This window comes from Dasypus novemcinctus, chromosome 11 (genome assembly GCF_030445035.2).
Source record: "Dasypus novemcinctus isolate mDasNov1 chromosome 11, mDasNov1.1.hap2, whole genome shotgun sequence".
NCBI lineage: Eukaryota > Metazoa > Chordata > Mammalia > Cingulata > Dasypodidae > Dasypus > Dasypus novemcinctus.
Window position 1 is genome coordinate 113,408,821 of NC_080683.1, and position 15,714 is coordinate 113,424,534.

General features: G+C 43.9%; 1 protein-coding gene across 2 annotated transcripts in view; it reads left to right on the forward strand.

Moving 5' to 3' along the window:
• The first annotated feature begins 1,873 nt into the window (after positions 1-1,873).
• Positions 1,874-15,714, forward strand: part of TBPL1 (TATA-box binding protein like 1) — a 35,740-nt gene continuing 21,899 nt past the window's right edge. Inside the window, exon 1 of one of the 2 annotated variants that reach the window (XM_004483630.5) lies at positions 1,874-2,124. The gene's annotated coding sequence lies outside the window, so the exon portion shown is untranslated. Of the gene's footprint in view, positions 2,125-3,411; positions 3,785-15,714 lie in introns of those variants that run through there. The other variant, XM_004483628.5, reaches the window with a different exon arrangement.

Sequence of the window (15,714 nt, forward strand, 5' to 3'; positions counted from 1 at the left end):
CAATTGGAAAGGTAACTTAGCAGAAGATGTTTTGGAAGAGACCAGGGAAATGAGGCATTCCTGATTCCATTGTTCCCTGGGTCTCTGCATTTCTAGTTAATACATTAACCTTATGTGGGGCAGAAAATTTAGCTATTTCAATTGGCAGAGGAGATATTATCTGACTCTGTTCAATTAGGATAACAAGTCACTGACAGAAAGGATGTCTTAATAAAGCTACTTAATTATTAATATAACACCACTCCTGCCCTTCTCTTTCAAAAAGGCCATGCTAAACCACAATCATAGTATTACCTGAGGGAGGTAAGAAGTAGCCCAAATATTCCAATTGCCTGATTTTTAAAACAAAACAAAACATGTTCCTTAAGTTAGCGCCTTATTGGGCTTACCAAATAGCAATCTCAAATTTTGATTGCCTCTCAAACTCTCTGGTGAAAGATCAGTCAAATCTTTCTTCTTTTATTTTCTTCTTTTTCTTTTCTTTCTTGTTTGTTTTCTAATTATTAATACCAGCCCATCACAGACAAATGCTTTCATAAAATATGAAATGGCAAGCTTGGATGTCACAGCAATGTCAAATTGTTAAGTTTCAAAATGTTTCTCTCAACTTCTGCACTTCTTTCATGCAGATTTCAATAGCACAGGTCGAACCCACAGAACTGGATATTTTCCCAGCCTGGGATGGATAGCTTGTCACTGTCCCCACCTCACCTTGACTAAATCAGTTCCACATTTTCAGACCTGACAATTGCAATTCCCTATTCCCAGCTATCAGTTTCTGTATTCATGATTCCAGGCTGCATATTCTAACCGTTAGTACAATGTGCTGTCTCCCGGCTGGCACCTGCATAAAGGGGCACATTATAGGGCCAGCGAGGCCCATGAGCTTTATCGCATTGTCTGACTTCTTTCACTGCAAGGTGAATTCCTTGGTGGGAGGAATGCTGCCTGGGATACTGTGACAGTGTGTGAGCGTTCAGTAAGTCCATAGAGAGTGGTCCTGGCAGCAAAATCAAATCCAATTCCAGAACGAGGGACTACTGTACAAGGCAAATCGTTGACCAATCCATGACAAAAGGGAGTCCCAATTAATCACCACGATTGACACCCGACAGTTTGCCATCCCCTTGAGGAAGGGTGCCACATGAGAACCTTAGACTTAGTCACTGACACCGTAAAGTTGGCTATTCAGCAGTGACACAGTCCCTGAAATAGAGATTTTCCCCTGCCACTTCCTTGGTAAATTAGACCATGTTATTTTCTTCCATTTGGAAGAAAATTAAAACTCCTTCAATGGCTTACAAGGCGGCTGCGTGTTCAAGGCCTTAATTTTTCTCCAACCTCATCTTATCTCACCCTTCCTTTTGCTTTGCTCATGATGCCCAGCCATGCTAATACCACCCCATAGCAAGCTCTTAGCTCAACCTGTTCCGCTGCCCAAGACACTCAAGTGTTAACCTCCTAAAAGTCCGCTTCCCACTGGCCACATAGAAGTATCTAAACCAGCCTCTTGCTCTTTTTCTTCATTTCACCTAAACAACCTTTACTATTACTGCAGCAATGTTAGTAAAGAAACTGAAACAAGATGGAACTCGCCCCTCTCTAGGAGCTTTTAAGCACTTGGATATTTTTCGAAATGCTCAGAATGAGAAGCAAAAGATCAAGAGTCATCTTTTTAGAGCTGATAAATACCTAAATGTTTGTATCTACTCAAATCCCCCAGGATTCAGCACATGGTTTCTCTTTCAAAAGGACAGTGGCATTATCAGTTTTCATCCTGGATGCACACCAATCAGAGGGCAGGAGCCCGCCTCGTGGCCTTGTAAGAATGAAATCCGGGCTGCACATTGGCCTCATCCCGGCCCAGAGGCTCACGAATGGCCAGCCCGGGACCGAGATCCCGGGCTCCCGCGCTGCACGGGCCTCCCGGGGCCGTTACACGGTGTCGCTCCCGCGGGCAGGGCCTCGCAGGACGCCCCGACAGGCCCCGGGGGCACGCTCGGCCCCCCCGGCGCGGCGGTTCAAACTGGCGAGAGTGCGCCACTTGCGGTCCCGGGGTTATTCCAGGGCGACATGGGCGCAGAGCCGCGGAAGGGCTTCGGTACCCAGACGCCAGACTTCCACGTGAGCGCCCTCCCTCCCCGGGCTCTGCCCACCGCCCGGGGCTGGCCTGCGGTGCGCCCTCGCCTGCCCTGCCCACCTTCCACCTCTGCCGCCTCTCCCCCTCCACCTCCCACCTCCCCCGCCCGCCGCTCCCCTCCTGCCTGCCACCTCCACCTCTCCCCTCCCGCCTGCCTCCTCCCACCTGCCACCTGCCAGTGCCACCTCTTTCCTTCCGCCTCTCCCCTCCTGCCTGCCACCTCCGCTTTTCTCCTCCCGCCTCTCCCCTTCCACCTCCCGCCTTTCCTCTGCTACTTAACACCTGTCAAGTGCCACCTCTCTCCTCCCGCCTCCCACCTTTCCCTGCCCGCCTCTCCCCTCCCGCCTGCCACCTCCCACCTCTCCTTTCCCACTCGCCACCTGCCAGCGCCACCTCTCTCCTTCTGTCTCTCCCCTCCCACCTGCCACCTCCCACATCTCTCCTCCCGCCTCTACCCTCCTGCCTGCCACCTCCCACCTCCACCTCTCCCCTCCCGCCTGCCACCTCCACTTTTCCCCTCCAGCCTCTCCCCTCCCGCCTGCCACCTCCACTTTTCCCCTCCAGCCTCTCCCCTCCCGCCTGCCACCTCCTACGTCTGGTCTACTACCTGCAACTTCTCCCACCTCCCCCTTCCCGTCTGTTATCCCTCCCCGATGGGGCCTAAAAGCCTCTGACGTGCCTCTGGGCTCCGGAGGGAACCCAAACGCTGGAAGGAATATCGCGGGAGCTGGGGACAGAAGTGCAAACTGACCCTTGCGTTATCCATCTCTCTCCATCCACGCGCTATCCCGTCCCTCTCTCCCACCCACCCGTTATCCGCCCAGCCCTCGAGTCAGCTCTCTCCCTCCTATCGCTCGCGTAGGAGTAGGTTTAGAATCCCTTAATGAGAACTTTACCGCAATACCACAAATGAACGCATTTATTTTAGCTGGGGAAAAAATAAAATAGGACTCGGTTTTCAGACAGAAAATAAGTCTCAATTCATTGTTAAGGACTCGTTTGGCCCATTTATGTTAAACGGCGCACATTAAAGGACCTAAGGAGAAAATTGCCAGGATTTGACCAGAAAAAAAAAATTAAAATCCATTTATTACATACGATACGCGAGAAATTACATACACGTTTACATATCAGCTACAAATGTGCAAGGGATACACGCTGTTTTCGAAAACTTTTTAATCGGTTCTGAAGAAAAAGAGCTGGCCCGGGCCGCACAGCCCAAGGGACCTCGCTCCGCCAGGCTCCGGGTAGGGCACCGGCCTTGCGGACCTGGAAGCAGGAAGGGCGTGGGGGGGAGGGGCGGCGGGGCAGTGAGAGCCGGAAGTGGCTGGCTAGCGAGGAGCCGAGGCGCTTCCTGCCGGTCGGCGCTCTAGCCGCCCCGCGCTGTCTCGGTGCTCCCCCGCGCTTGCCTGTATTTATTGTCGCCGGGAAGCGGCTGCAGCCCCGGACCCGGAACAACAAAGCGCGAAAGAGGGAGCTCGAGCCCCGGGGGCTCCTAGCAACGGGCCGAGGCGGGAGTTCCATGGAGACTGGGGAGCGCGCCCGCCTCATCATCATCCTTGTCCTCCAGCTGATCCTTCGCGTCCGTCGCCACCGGCAGCAGCGCTGCCGCCGTGTCCTCTGCTGCCGCCCCCTCTTCCCACGGTAACCCCGGGCGGCGACCCAGGGCGGCGGCAACCCCGGGCGGGGGCGGCCCGGGGCGGGCGGGGACGGCGTGCGCGAGCCGGGGCTGGAGGCTGGGGGACAGCCCTGGCCGAGGGAGGGTCTGGTCCTCTGGCGGATGCGGCGATTTCGGGGTGTCCCAGTAAGGATAACGGGGTGGGGGTGGGGCGTCACTGCCAGGAGCCTTCGCGAGCCGGGGGTAGGGTGAGAAAAGAGGGGCTTTATTTTCCCCGTCGGCCACAGCTGGGAAAGACAAGGCAAGGGAGATTCCCCGTCTCCCCGTGAACCCTCACCCGGGGAAGAGGGAACGTGCAGAGATGCTGGGGCTCGTTGCCTCCCAGAAAACTTCCAGCGGCCTCCTTACCAGGGCGGGTAGGCTCCCAGACCGCAGCTTGTGGGTTCCCGGTTCTGACAATGCCAACTGCCTCCTTTCTTTTATTTTTTTTATTATTATTAGCCAAAATCCCTTTTGATGACGGAGGATCTGGAACTGAGGAAGTTAAAATAAATTGTGGATAAGGGCTAGGCAGAGATGAGAGTAAAGACAAGCGCTTAAGAATAGCCCCAAAAGTGAATCTAATAGGAACTGAAGGTTTTTAAGAATTTCTCCCTTTCACGGGCTGTGCATCCGCAGGCTCTCTCAGCGCGCTTATGGCTCTAAGACTCTAACTGCAGCAAATCCACATCTGTGAGCTTTCCAACCGCATCTGTCACCTGCCGTTCCAAAGCTTCACTGGCAACAACTTAGCATGGACTTGTGTATTTAGGGGTAAGAACAGCACCTTAAATCGGCGGCTCAAGAAAAGGAAACAAGCTTGGTGTGATTTTTGGAAGAAGAAGCTCTGATAGATTCCTTGGGGAAATTGAAAAAGAGAAATCTAAGGAGAAGGTTCTGCCATTCTGGCTTAATTTGCCGTCTTTATTTGAAAGTTTGAGAAAATGACAGTTCAGTCAAATCCAGAAGGGACTTTCATCGATAACTGGTTAAAGAATTATTCATCATTTTATATGTCCAGTTAAATACTCGTGGGTGTTATGCTATTTCTTTCAAGCCTTACATAAAACTGCTTATTTTTTTTACTTTTTATTTTATTTTTTACTTTCCAAAACCATTCTAGGTCAGTAAATGAGGTTTGCCTGTGGCATACTGAAAAGGTCACATATTCATGCTGCAGTAATACCATTTTTGTGTTCCATGGGAACAAAGCTCTCTATGTAGAATTCAAGATTAAAGATGAAAGTAAAATTGATAAATCATAGAAGCAATCATGTCAGCGGCAACTTCTAGTTGTCCCCCACCTCTCTTCTCAAACTTGGCTTCTCTTACGGAAAATATCCCCAGCCCCCACTGCCCTCAAAATCAGTATCAGAAAGTGTAACGAGCTGCCAGTAAACATTCTTCATGGACCAAATCCTCAGTGACGGCTGGCCAGATTGCAGGGGTTTTTTATTTTTTATTTTTTTATTTTTAAAGAAACTTTAGATAACATAAATGTTACATCAAAAATATACCCCACCCCCTCCCTCTCCCACACTTTCCCCCATTAATAGCATCTTTCATTAGTGGGATACATTAAAATTGATGAACACATATCAAAGCTTAGAATGCAAGGTTTTTAACTCAGTTGGGCATTTTCATTTTAAGGCTTTAATCTCAAGTCAAGGTCCAATTTCTTTTGTTAAAGGAATTTTATTCTGTGCAGAGGTGGGCAGTTTCCTTTAACAGGGATGGGAAGTTTGAGCATTGGGCAAATTAAAATCCCATTTTTAAGACTGTAAGAAAGGAAAACCCAGTGTTTGTCACTTTTAACAAATCAAAGGCTGTTGATTAAATCTTTCCATAAGGCTGTTCTTCTGGAAAGGGCATGCCCACGGTGGAGTGTGTGTATATATGGGGGTGGCGGGTGTTGGGGTGGTTGACTATACTGGAGGCCACCAGAATTTTCATAGTGCATGTGAGATTTAAGGAATTCCCTCTCTCTCAGAGCTGCCAACAGACACACTTCACCTGGACCTTATTTGCTTTTGCCTCTTTCCCTTCCACATTTGAGCGTAGGTCAAACAAACGCCAGCTTCCACCTTTATTAATAATCCAGTTTCTCTTCTCTCTGCCGCTGCTCCAGTACTCCCAACCTTTGGTGTGGTCTTAATTTTTAATGCCATTTGTATTATTTCTGCCTCCTCTGGGGTTTCCCACGTGTGCCTTTGGTGTGTATAGCCTTTTGTTAAAGTTCTTTGTTGCCTTTTGCTTCTGTGTTCCTCCCCTTTAACTGGAGAGTTTGAGTAGACGTGTACAGTGGGAACAAAGCTCTCAATATAAAAGCCAAGATGAAAGATGAAAGTAGCATGGACAAATCATAGAAGCAGTCATGTCAGCGGCAACTTCTGGTTGTCCCCCACCTCTCTTGGCAAACTTGGATTCTCTTAAGGAAAACATAGACATGTCAATGTTTTGAGTAATGCTTGGTTGTGCAGGACTATATAGGTGGGAGCCTTAAGTTGAGAACCAAGCGATTGTATGGAGATGATAACATGCAAAAATATTTGAACATTTCAGAATACTTTTATTCTGTCCAAGTTAATACTAATACTAGTGTTAATATTGTAATTTGTCAAAGCAGTCACTTTTTTTTTAAAGTAAATACTTCAAAGCCTGCGGTGTGCCTTAGATTTTTATAATTCTCCTTCAAAAATTTTTTTCTTAACCCACGTTTTTTTCTGGTCATCTTGCAACTGAATATTTGACTGATGATGCATTTTGTAAAATTTGAGGGAACTATTTTAAGTGGCATATTGTCACTCAGTTTTCGTGAAGATATATATATACATGGGATGTGCAGAATTTGCTGTAAAGTAGAATGAAAATGAACGACGCATACAGCTGAATGTTCTTGGAGACTATTTCTTATGGATATGGCACATTATTTCAAATATCAGCAACTACTGAATAATCTAGTTGCGTGTGTCTGTGCTGTTTGCAGGTGAGGAAGGCCAGTAATAATCTGGTGCTTGATTTCCTTGTGTTGCATCATAGACCCTGTGATGAAATTATTATGATTATGAAAAATAAAATTTAAAGTGATTTCGAGGATTTACAGTAGAATATTTTTACAATGCCTCTGGCCTCAAAACCTACAGTGCTATTAAAACAGACCTGTATTGTGACATTTGTAGTCATAAAGATTTCCTGAAATTTATATCCATATTTGTTGCACCTCTTTTATGCCTGATACCATGTCAAGCACACAAAGCTCGATGACAGCTCTCTCTCTTCAAGTGTTCTTTTGCACTTGCAGATGGCAGGGCAATGGCATGCACAGCTAATAACATGGCAGACACAAGTTGGAATGTTAAATCCTTTTCTCCCATACTGCCTGGGAGTGTAGTTACTGATGTACATATTTCCTCATGCCTCATAAATTGGAAGTTCCTGAGGACCAGAACTAGGAGTTGTCATTATATTTTATGTCCTTGTGTGTGTGTGTTTTGATGGTTAAAGTGTGAAAGATACACAGAGATACACACACATGCACATTTACTTTAAAATTATTTTATTGTTTATTTATTTGACTTTGGGAGAGCCCATAAAGAGGGGCCCAGCTAGTGTAGTGAGGGGACCTTTTTTAAAATCTAATTCTCTCTTCCTAAAATTTCCAACTTTTTATCCTGGCTATGTGGATATAAGTTATAACAGCAAAAATTCCTCATGTATAATGTGGGCTTTTTAAAAACCATTTGGAACAATCAAAATCGTAACATGAGGTGATACAGTGTTTGCGGTTGTCACTTGACCAGCACTTTGGGAAATTTCAAAAGGGTGATCATTGTTTAAATATCTCAGGTCTTTCCAAACCATGTAGACAAATTTGATTTTTGCACTGATATGAAAAACAGTAGACTTTTTCTATAGAAGGGCAGTGGAGTGTTTGTGTGTAGTTGTGAGAAGCAAGGTTCTATAAAGTACACCATTACCAGAAAGGAACTGGGTTGTTTCAGCAATTTTTCACTCGTCTGATATTATGTTAAAGTTCAGAATTTGATTTTACTAAATGGTTTTGAACCAAATGCATGCTATTAGGGATCCCATTAAAAATTTTAAAAACACCTCAGGAATTTTGGGGCAGTTCAGATCTGCCTTCATGTGGGAGTCAGTAATGAAACTGCTTAAGATTTCACCAAAAAATGCAGCACCAAAGTTTGGCGGTTGGCTGCTTTTGCAGTGTAGTATTCATCCATCAAGAAACAATGCAGGAAAAGCAGGTGGTGTGCTAAGGACAATTTTCTCAGGACCTGTGCTGCAGACTTTTGTACTCAATTGTGCTCCGCACAAAAGCCATCCGTCTAGACGTTGGCCGTGGCAAGTGATGCCCTCCAGGGTCTTAAAAGAAGACATAGTTTGTTTTCGTTAATTAAATGATTCCAAGGAATCAGGTGTTCTCCTCCAGATAAATTACCAGTACTTTCATTGTGAGACAGAATGAAATTTTGATCAAAATCAGTTATATTTTGTTGACTTTTGGGTTCAAGGGTAGTTTTGTGTAGCGCGTAAGGGGGTGCTGTCACCACAGGCTGCCTGGGCTCAGCGTGCCCTACTGCCTTTTAGCTGCACAGCCTTGGGAGTGTCATCTCACTGCGCCGAGCCCTGGTTTTCTCATCTGCAGTATGGGGTTAATAGTGGTCCTACCTCCTACAGTTGCTGGGAAAAGTAGGTTTCAGGCCCTTTGAACAGTGTGTAGCATGGTTAAGAGCAGAATAAATATGAGTTGGTGCCAATAGTGGTGGTATTGGATGGTACAGGAAGAATGGACCGCTAGGCAGCTTTTCTTTTGCAGGCCTCCTGAAGATCCGTGTGATCACTAGCTCTGGAGGACTCATGTTGGCTTTGTGTTGGGAGGAAGTGCACTTTTGTTTTAATTTTGAATTGTCACACAGGCATCTGGTTATCACTGATGGCAGATGGACTAGCAAAAAGAGACATCTCTGTTTCCTGGTGAAGGGAAGTCAGCCAGGCGTGGTCTAGTCGGCCTTGCAGCCACTTGGCGCTAGTCCCCGGGGACTTGCCTGCCTCGTGGCTCCACAGCCGACGGAAGACCCCAACAGGCTCACTTAGCAGAATTAGTCCTGCGTTAGAAGACACTAGTTTTTACCTGTATAACCCTAATTGGTGGTGAATTTGAAACTTGTTAATGTCAGTGTCAAGCATTCTGAATTTTCTGTCACGTTAAAGGTAGTAAATAGCTTTCTTGTAATTATAGACGTTGCTGAAACTGCTGCTGTGTGCTGCAGTAATTCAGGTGGTTCAAGAATGAGTGCAAAAGTAGTGCCCAGCACAAAACCAGCAATTAAACCAAATTCTGGATTTTATGACCCTTTACTCACCAAATACGACCAAGGAGTAAAATTTCTGATAGGTCCTGATTCCTTTCCATTAATCATTCTGGTGGGATCCTTGCTCTTTCACAACTGTACAGACATGCACACTCCATTTCTTTTCTGAGTAAAAGATTGGATGTGTCATAACACAAAAATCAAATTTATCTAGATGGCCTGGAAAGACCTGAGATATTTATAAAACGGTTACCCTTTTGGAATTTCTCAAAGAGGTAGTCACGTGACAAATGCCTACTACATCAGCTTGAGTTAGGGCTGCAGACTAATACTGAGGTTACCTAATCTGGAAATTAATTTGATAATTATAGCTTTGTTTAGGCTACTTTTGACATAGCTCATTTAGTTTAGTTGTATAAGCATTTGAAACTGCTGACTGAAAATGTTTCTGCTTAAACAAAAAGAATTGCATACTGATCTTTCCTATTTTGGCTAATATCTAGATCTTGGTTTTTAGTTGAAATGTATTTTTATAAAATATATATTATAGAAATTTGTATAAAATATATTAAAAGTTAAGTTTTGCTTTAAATATACAGGGGTAAAAGTTTTATACTTCCATCTTCCATCTTGACCTATTTTTGTTTTGTTTTAGTTGTTTTTTTTTTTGAAGATTTATTTTTTTTTATTTCTCTCTCCTTCCCCCCTCCCCCGCCCCAGTTGTCTGTTCTCTGTGTTCCTTCGCTGCGTGTTCTTCTTTTTTGTCCTCTTCTGTTATTGTCAGCAGCACGGAAATCTGTGTGTCTTTTTGTTGCATCATCTTGATGTGTCAGCTCTCCGTGTGTGCGGCGCCATTCCTGGGCAGGCTGCACTTTGTTTCGTGCTGGGTGGCTCTCCTTACAGGGCACACTCCTTGCACGTGGGGCTCCCCTTCACGGGGACACCCCTGTGTGGCATGGCACTCCTTGCACACATCAGCACTGTGCATGGGCCAGCTCATCACATGGGTCAAGGAGGCCCAGGGTTTGAACCTCGGACCTCCCATGTGATAGGCAGATGCCCTATCCATTGGGCCAAGTCCGCTTCCCTTTTAGTTGGTTTTTATAAATCCCCACACACTAAGGAGATTGGCAAATACAATTGTCTTTGGAGGTGAGACTTTTGTTTTCTTGTTTAAAGAAAGTGAACTCTACTTGATACTGTTGATTTAGTTATGTGACTAGGTTGGCCAGAATAAAGTTGATGTTGCTATAATATTACTAACATTATAACCAGCATGGATTGTGGCTCTAAAACATATTTAGAGGACAGAGGAAATGATCATGGGATTTTAGATGCCCTGAAGACTGTGTTAGGAGACTTTTAGGAAAATAGGTCTCCCAGGTGCCAGTACTATTGTCCAGAATAAAACATGCCTGTTTCAAAACAAAGGTCTATATGATACATTGTTAATGTTTCCCTAGTGTTCTTTCCACCACACTCTTCTTCAGGGACAGAGTTGCCATCCTTAAGATAATGAAATTAACAAAGCCAGTGTTTAACCAGGAGGGAGGCTGGCATTTGATTTGATTTATGGCTATGCTTAGAATCTATAGCCTCTCCTTGTCTAAACTGCAGCTAAGACTCCTGATGAACCTGAAGCTTTTGTGGAACAAGAACCACCCCATTCTTCTTGATTGGCCAGTTTCTTGTGTTGAGCCCCACAGCCTTTTTTCTGACCTGCTTATGCTACAGTTGCTTCTTGGGTCTCTGCAGATACATGCATGCAGGTAGAATGAACGTCCCCTTCACTTCACATGAATTGGCCATACTCCCGGATCTTTGCTGGTTGCAAATTTGGATGGGCGCGGGGACACATTGTGTTGAAGGCACAGTTACCAGTTCAGCAGATCTCCTGCAATATAAGCTTGGGCATGCTAATCTCAAAAGGCACACTGGCTTTCTTAACTTGGTTCTCTCTCTCTCTTTTTTTTTTTTTTTGGTGAAAGATGTTGAGGTGAGGGGGTATGACATGGCCCCAGTGCCTTGCAACTGATAAATACTGTCTGAATTAATTTTTCTGTCATCTTCTCAGCAGTATTGCTAGTCTAAATCTTTAAGACAGGATAGCAGAGAAAACTTTTTGCTGGCCAGTAATCTCGAAACTCCGCTTTCAGTGCATAGTACAAAACTACTGGAGTAATTGTTTAATTTGCACTTGCCTTCAGAGCACGTGCCTCTTGATGTACTCTTTCTAGGGTTTTTGTTTATAGCTTGTTAAATTGGAATCATTTCAAATGTCTGAAGCCATATTCTTCATGTAATTTGTCTTGTGTCATATGCTTAGTGTCATTCTGTAGGATAGAGGAATAAGGCTGTGTCATCAAACCCTGTTTAATGGAGTGGGTGTTACCCAGAGGCAGACGGACAGGGCAGCCACTCTTTGATGACCAGCTGTTACGGGGAGAGCCTCAGCTCGTGGAGGAGTTAGGACCCTTGGGGATAAAGTAACTCTTGGGGCTTGGGGAGAAAACGGACATTAAAGCACAAAGGGCCAGTATATGTGTTTTCATGAAATAATTCTTTACATCAGAAATGTACAGGCATACCTCACTTTTATGTGTGTCACTTTGTTGCACTTCCTAGATAATTGTGGGTTTTTTTTTACATATTGAAGGTTTGTGGCAACCCTTGCATTGTGCAAGTCTGTTGGTGCCATTTTTCCAACAGCACGTACTTAACTTTGTGTATTCGTCACATTTTAATTAAGGTATATGTACGTTGCTCATTTAGACAATGCTATTCCATCCTTAATAAACTACAGTGTAGTGTAAACATGACTTTTATAGGCACTGAGAAACTGAAAAATTCATACAACTCCATTGCGATACTGTATTGCGGCGGTCTGGAGCTCCACCCACAATATCTCCAACGTATGCCTATATTATACATTTGTATTTGTAAAAACTTCTGGAATATGGTTTCTCTTTAGAACTAGAACTATAAAAACTTGTTAGGTGCAACAACACTCAGAGAAACATACCAGAAAGTCGAGTAAGACTTTAGGAGAGAATCTGAGTGTTTGGGGATTAAGATTCTTGCACTTTCTCCCAGACCCATCATTCTTTCTCTCAGTTGTCCTTTAAGTATTCATTTACTTCAACAGCTCTTTGTTCTGTTTAGGACCAAGGGCCAGCTACCCAGCCAAGCTCTAAACATGTTTGAATCACTAGTTCTCTTCAAGGGGCAGGGTGCCTGCCGACCAGCAGGCAGACTGCAGGGGGCACCTTAGCCTTGCTGTGCCCTCTTCTCCACTTTGTCATATGACTGGCCTCCTGGCGTCAAGAGCTCCTTTTAAAGATCATTTCTCATCCTTGCAGCAATGGATAGACCTTCCTGGACCATTCTTCCTATCGTCTCTCTCATGCCATCTTGTTTATTCTCCATATCACAGAAATCACAGTCTCTAATTATTTTAATTGCTTGCTTATTTGTTGTCTGTTTCCACCACTGGAATAAAACTATCATCGGCTTCTTCCCCCATCATCTTGTTTGACCCTTAGTCCCAGGATCTAGCCCCAGGGCCTGGTTCACATCTACGGCCTTCTGAATATTAAAGGAGTGGGAAAGGACGTTCTGGGCGGAGGGAAAGGCATGGCAGCATCTCCTAGTGCAAGAGTAACGGTAGCAAGTGGAGAGTGTTCAGGTGTGTTGGACGTGAGAGATGAGGCTCTAAAAGGAAGGTTGGAGACATTGTTAAGCACATGCCTTCCAAGCCAAGCAGGTTAGATTGTCTTGTTGGTCTAAGACAGCCAAGAGATGGTTCTTTAGGCAGGGTGTTTAGGAGAAGTCTGGTAGCTGTTTGGTAGATGGACTAAGTTGTAGACACTGCAAGTAGAGAATTCCTTCAGGAGGCTGTAGCGGTAATGACCATGGGCAAGAAAGCCTAAAATAAAAATACTGGTGCAGCACAGAGGCTAGATTAGAAGTTAACTGAGTATACGAGGAAAAGGAGAGGTGAAAAGTCATTCTGAAATTTCAGATTCAAGTGAGTGCATATTGGGTACGTTAACCAAAATCAAAAATCAAGAGACAAGGCAGGTGTTTCTGAGGGGATTCGTGAGTTCTGTTTGGTTGTTGGTTTACTTTAGTTAATCTGCCTAGCAGACAATTAGGAATATGGATTCAGATCTCTGATACTTGAGGATTGATACAGGAACCATAAAGTTATGGACGGCAGTTGTAGCCTGGAAAGCTTTTAAAGAGCAAGAGGATTGAAGGCAGTGGTTTACAGCCTTTCAGGCATCTTAAACCCCTTTGGAAATATGAAGAAAATAATGATTTCCTCAGGTTCACACACAAATTTTTGTGTGTACAAAAGACCTCTGAAACTTATTGTTGAACTTTTCAGACACTGTCATGTACTTCAAATTAAATTGAACTTCCGGTTTAAAGAGTAGAGCAGTCTGGAAGCGGTGCCTCAGGAGGCAAGGATGAGGGAGGGGTGGTGAGGGAAAATTTTGAGAAGCGAGTTCCCAGTTCGTTATGCCCTGGGCCACGGGGTTCTGCAACCAGCCCTCACGCGATCATTCCTAAGCTTCAGGACCGTGAAAAGGCAGAAGGCAGCGCGGCTACTGAACGCCTGAATTGGAGTTAGGCAAGAAAGGCCTGGTAAACAGTGTGGAAGTCTTGATACACTCCATGAAAAACAGCCCTGTTATGGCAATGTAGCCTATTTTAAGGATCTCTTGAAAAGGAAAATCCATTGTTTTGAAGACCTAGTGTGATGGTTTAACCCAGTGGTTCTCAATTGACTGCCCATTAGGAACACCTTGGAAATTAAAAAAAGATACCATCATTACAGCCTGACCCTCAAATCTGTTAAAGCAGTGTCTCTAGGGGGGAAGCTTGTCCAGAGTTTTTATTTTGTCTCCTTTGTTTTATGTCTTTTTCGTAATAATTAAGAATCAGTGTTCCAGTTAGAAAACTTCCCGGTCCCTCTTGCCACATTCTTTGTAGGAACTTTTCCTTTACGTGAATGTCATCATCAAGTTACTCACTTTATTTATTTATGTATGTATGTATTTATTTATTTATTTATTTTTTATTTATTTATAAAGAGTTTTTTATTTTTATTTTTAAAGAAGCTTTGGATTACATAAATGCTACGTGAAAAATATAGGGGATTCCCATATGCCCCACTTCCTCTCACTCCTGCACCTTCCCACATTTCCCTTCATTAATGTGGTACATTTGTTACAATTGAACACATATTGAAGCATTGCTATTAACTGTGGACTATAGTTTACATTATAGTTTATACTTTGTCCAACAAAAGTTTGTAGGTTATGGCAAAATATATTAAAGCCTATGTCCATCATTGTAATGTCATGCAGGACAATTCCAGTGTCCCCAGAATGCCCCATATTATACCTGTTCTTTCCCCTCCCTTCTCTCAGATCCACCGGTGGCAACTGCCTTTGTTTATTTATTTATTTTGAATGTTCGCAGCAGCTTTATTCTTTTTTTTTCTCTTTATTTTTTTTAAATGTTACATTAAAAAAATATGAGGTCCCCATATACCCCCCAACCCCCTCACCCCACTTCTCCCACATCAACAACCTCTTTCATCATTGTGGCACATTCATTGCATTTGGCGAATATATTTTGGAGCACTGCTGCACCACATGGATAATGGTTTACATTGTAAGTTACTCACTTTATGGAGTGCTAGTTTTAAATCAGTATCCTTTAGCCTTTCTCACAGTTCTTGGTTTTGAGTTTTGAAAAATGTGATGTCATTCTTCTGAACTCTAGTCAAATGTTCCATATTGATCTCTTTTTGAGTAACACAGCTTTCTATCACTTAAAGATCAGGCCAGTTCTTAGTAAAATAATATTACTTAATGTGGAAGATTATACATGGAAAGAATTTTTTTTCTCTAATCCTGTTTGCTTTAAGTATGTTACATTTCTGACACTTTTTACTATTCTATAACCAGAAAAGTTTAAATCACGTACATATATGTGTATACACAGACACAGTTTTCTGGTTGGCTAATTTCATGATCTTACCTTCCTTTTCTTGAAATGACTTCATGTCTGTTTGTCTACACTAGAGCAGACATTTCAGTAACGTGGAAACCTATAAAAGCGGGTGAGAGGAGACTGTCAAATAGGACATCTCACCTGTTGTGTTTGCTTCTCGCAGTGCTTTCTTTAGGTTAGCTGTCCACAGTGCAGATTTGAACCCTTGATAAAACTGGGCAAAGCATGGAGTGGCCTTTATGCACACAAGCCCTGACTCTGACCAGAAGCAGAAAGAGAGTTTATTTGGTCTGTCAGCTACATAGTGAATTAACATAGGAACTTGCATATGCAAATATTTTAAAATTATGCTATTTTGTTAGTTATCAGCTTGATGGCTAAATGGACCTCACAAATCATAGTCAGTAGGATGGCTAACTTAGGACAGTTACCAAGGCTCTCTGTAAAGAGGTGACAATTCCCAAAGATTTTTAAAACAGGGATGTGTAATATGGGAAGATAGGCACACATATAAAACCTGCTCCAAAAAAGTGCTACCTTACAACCTAAATGAAATG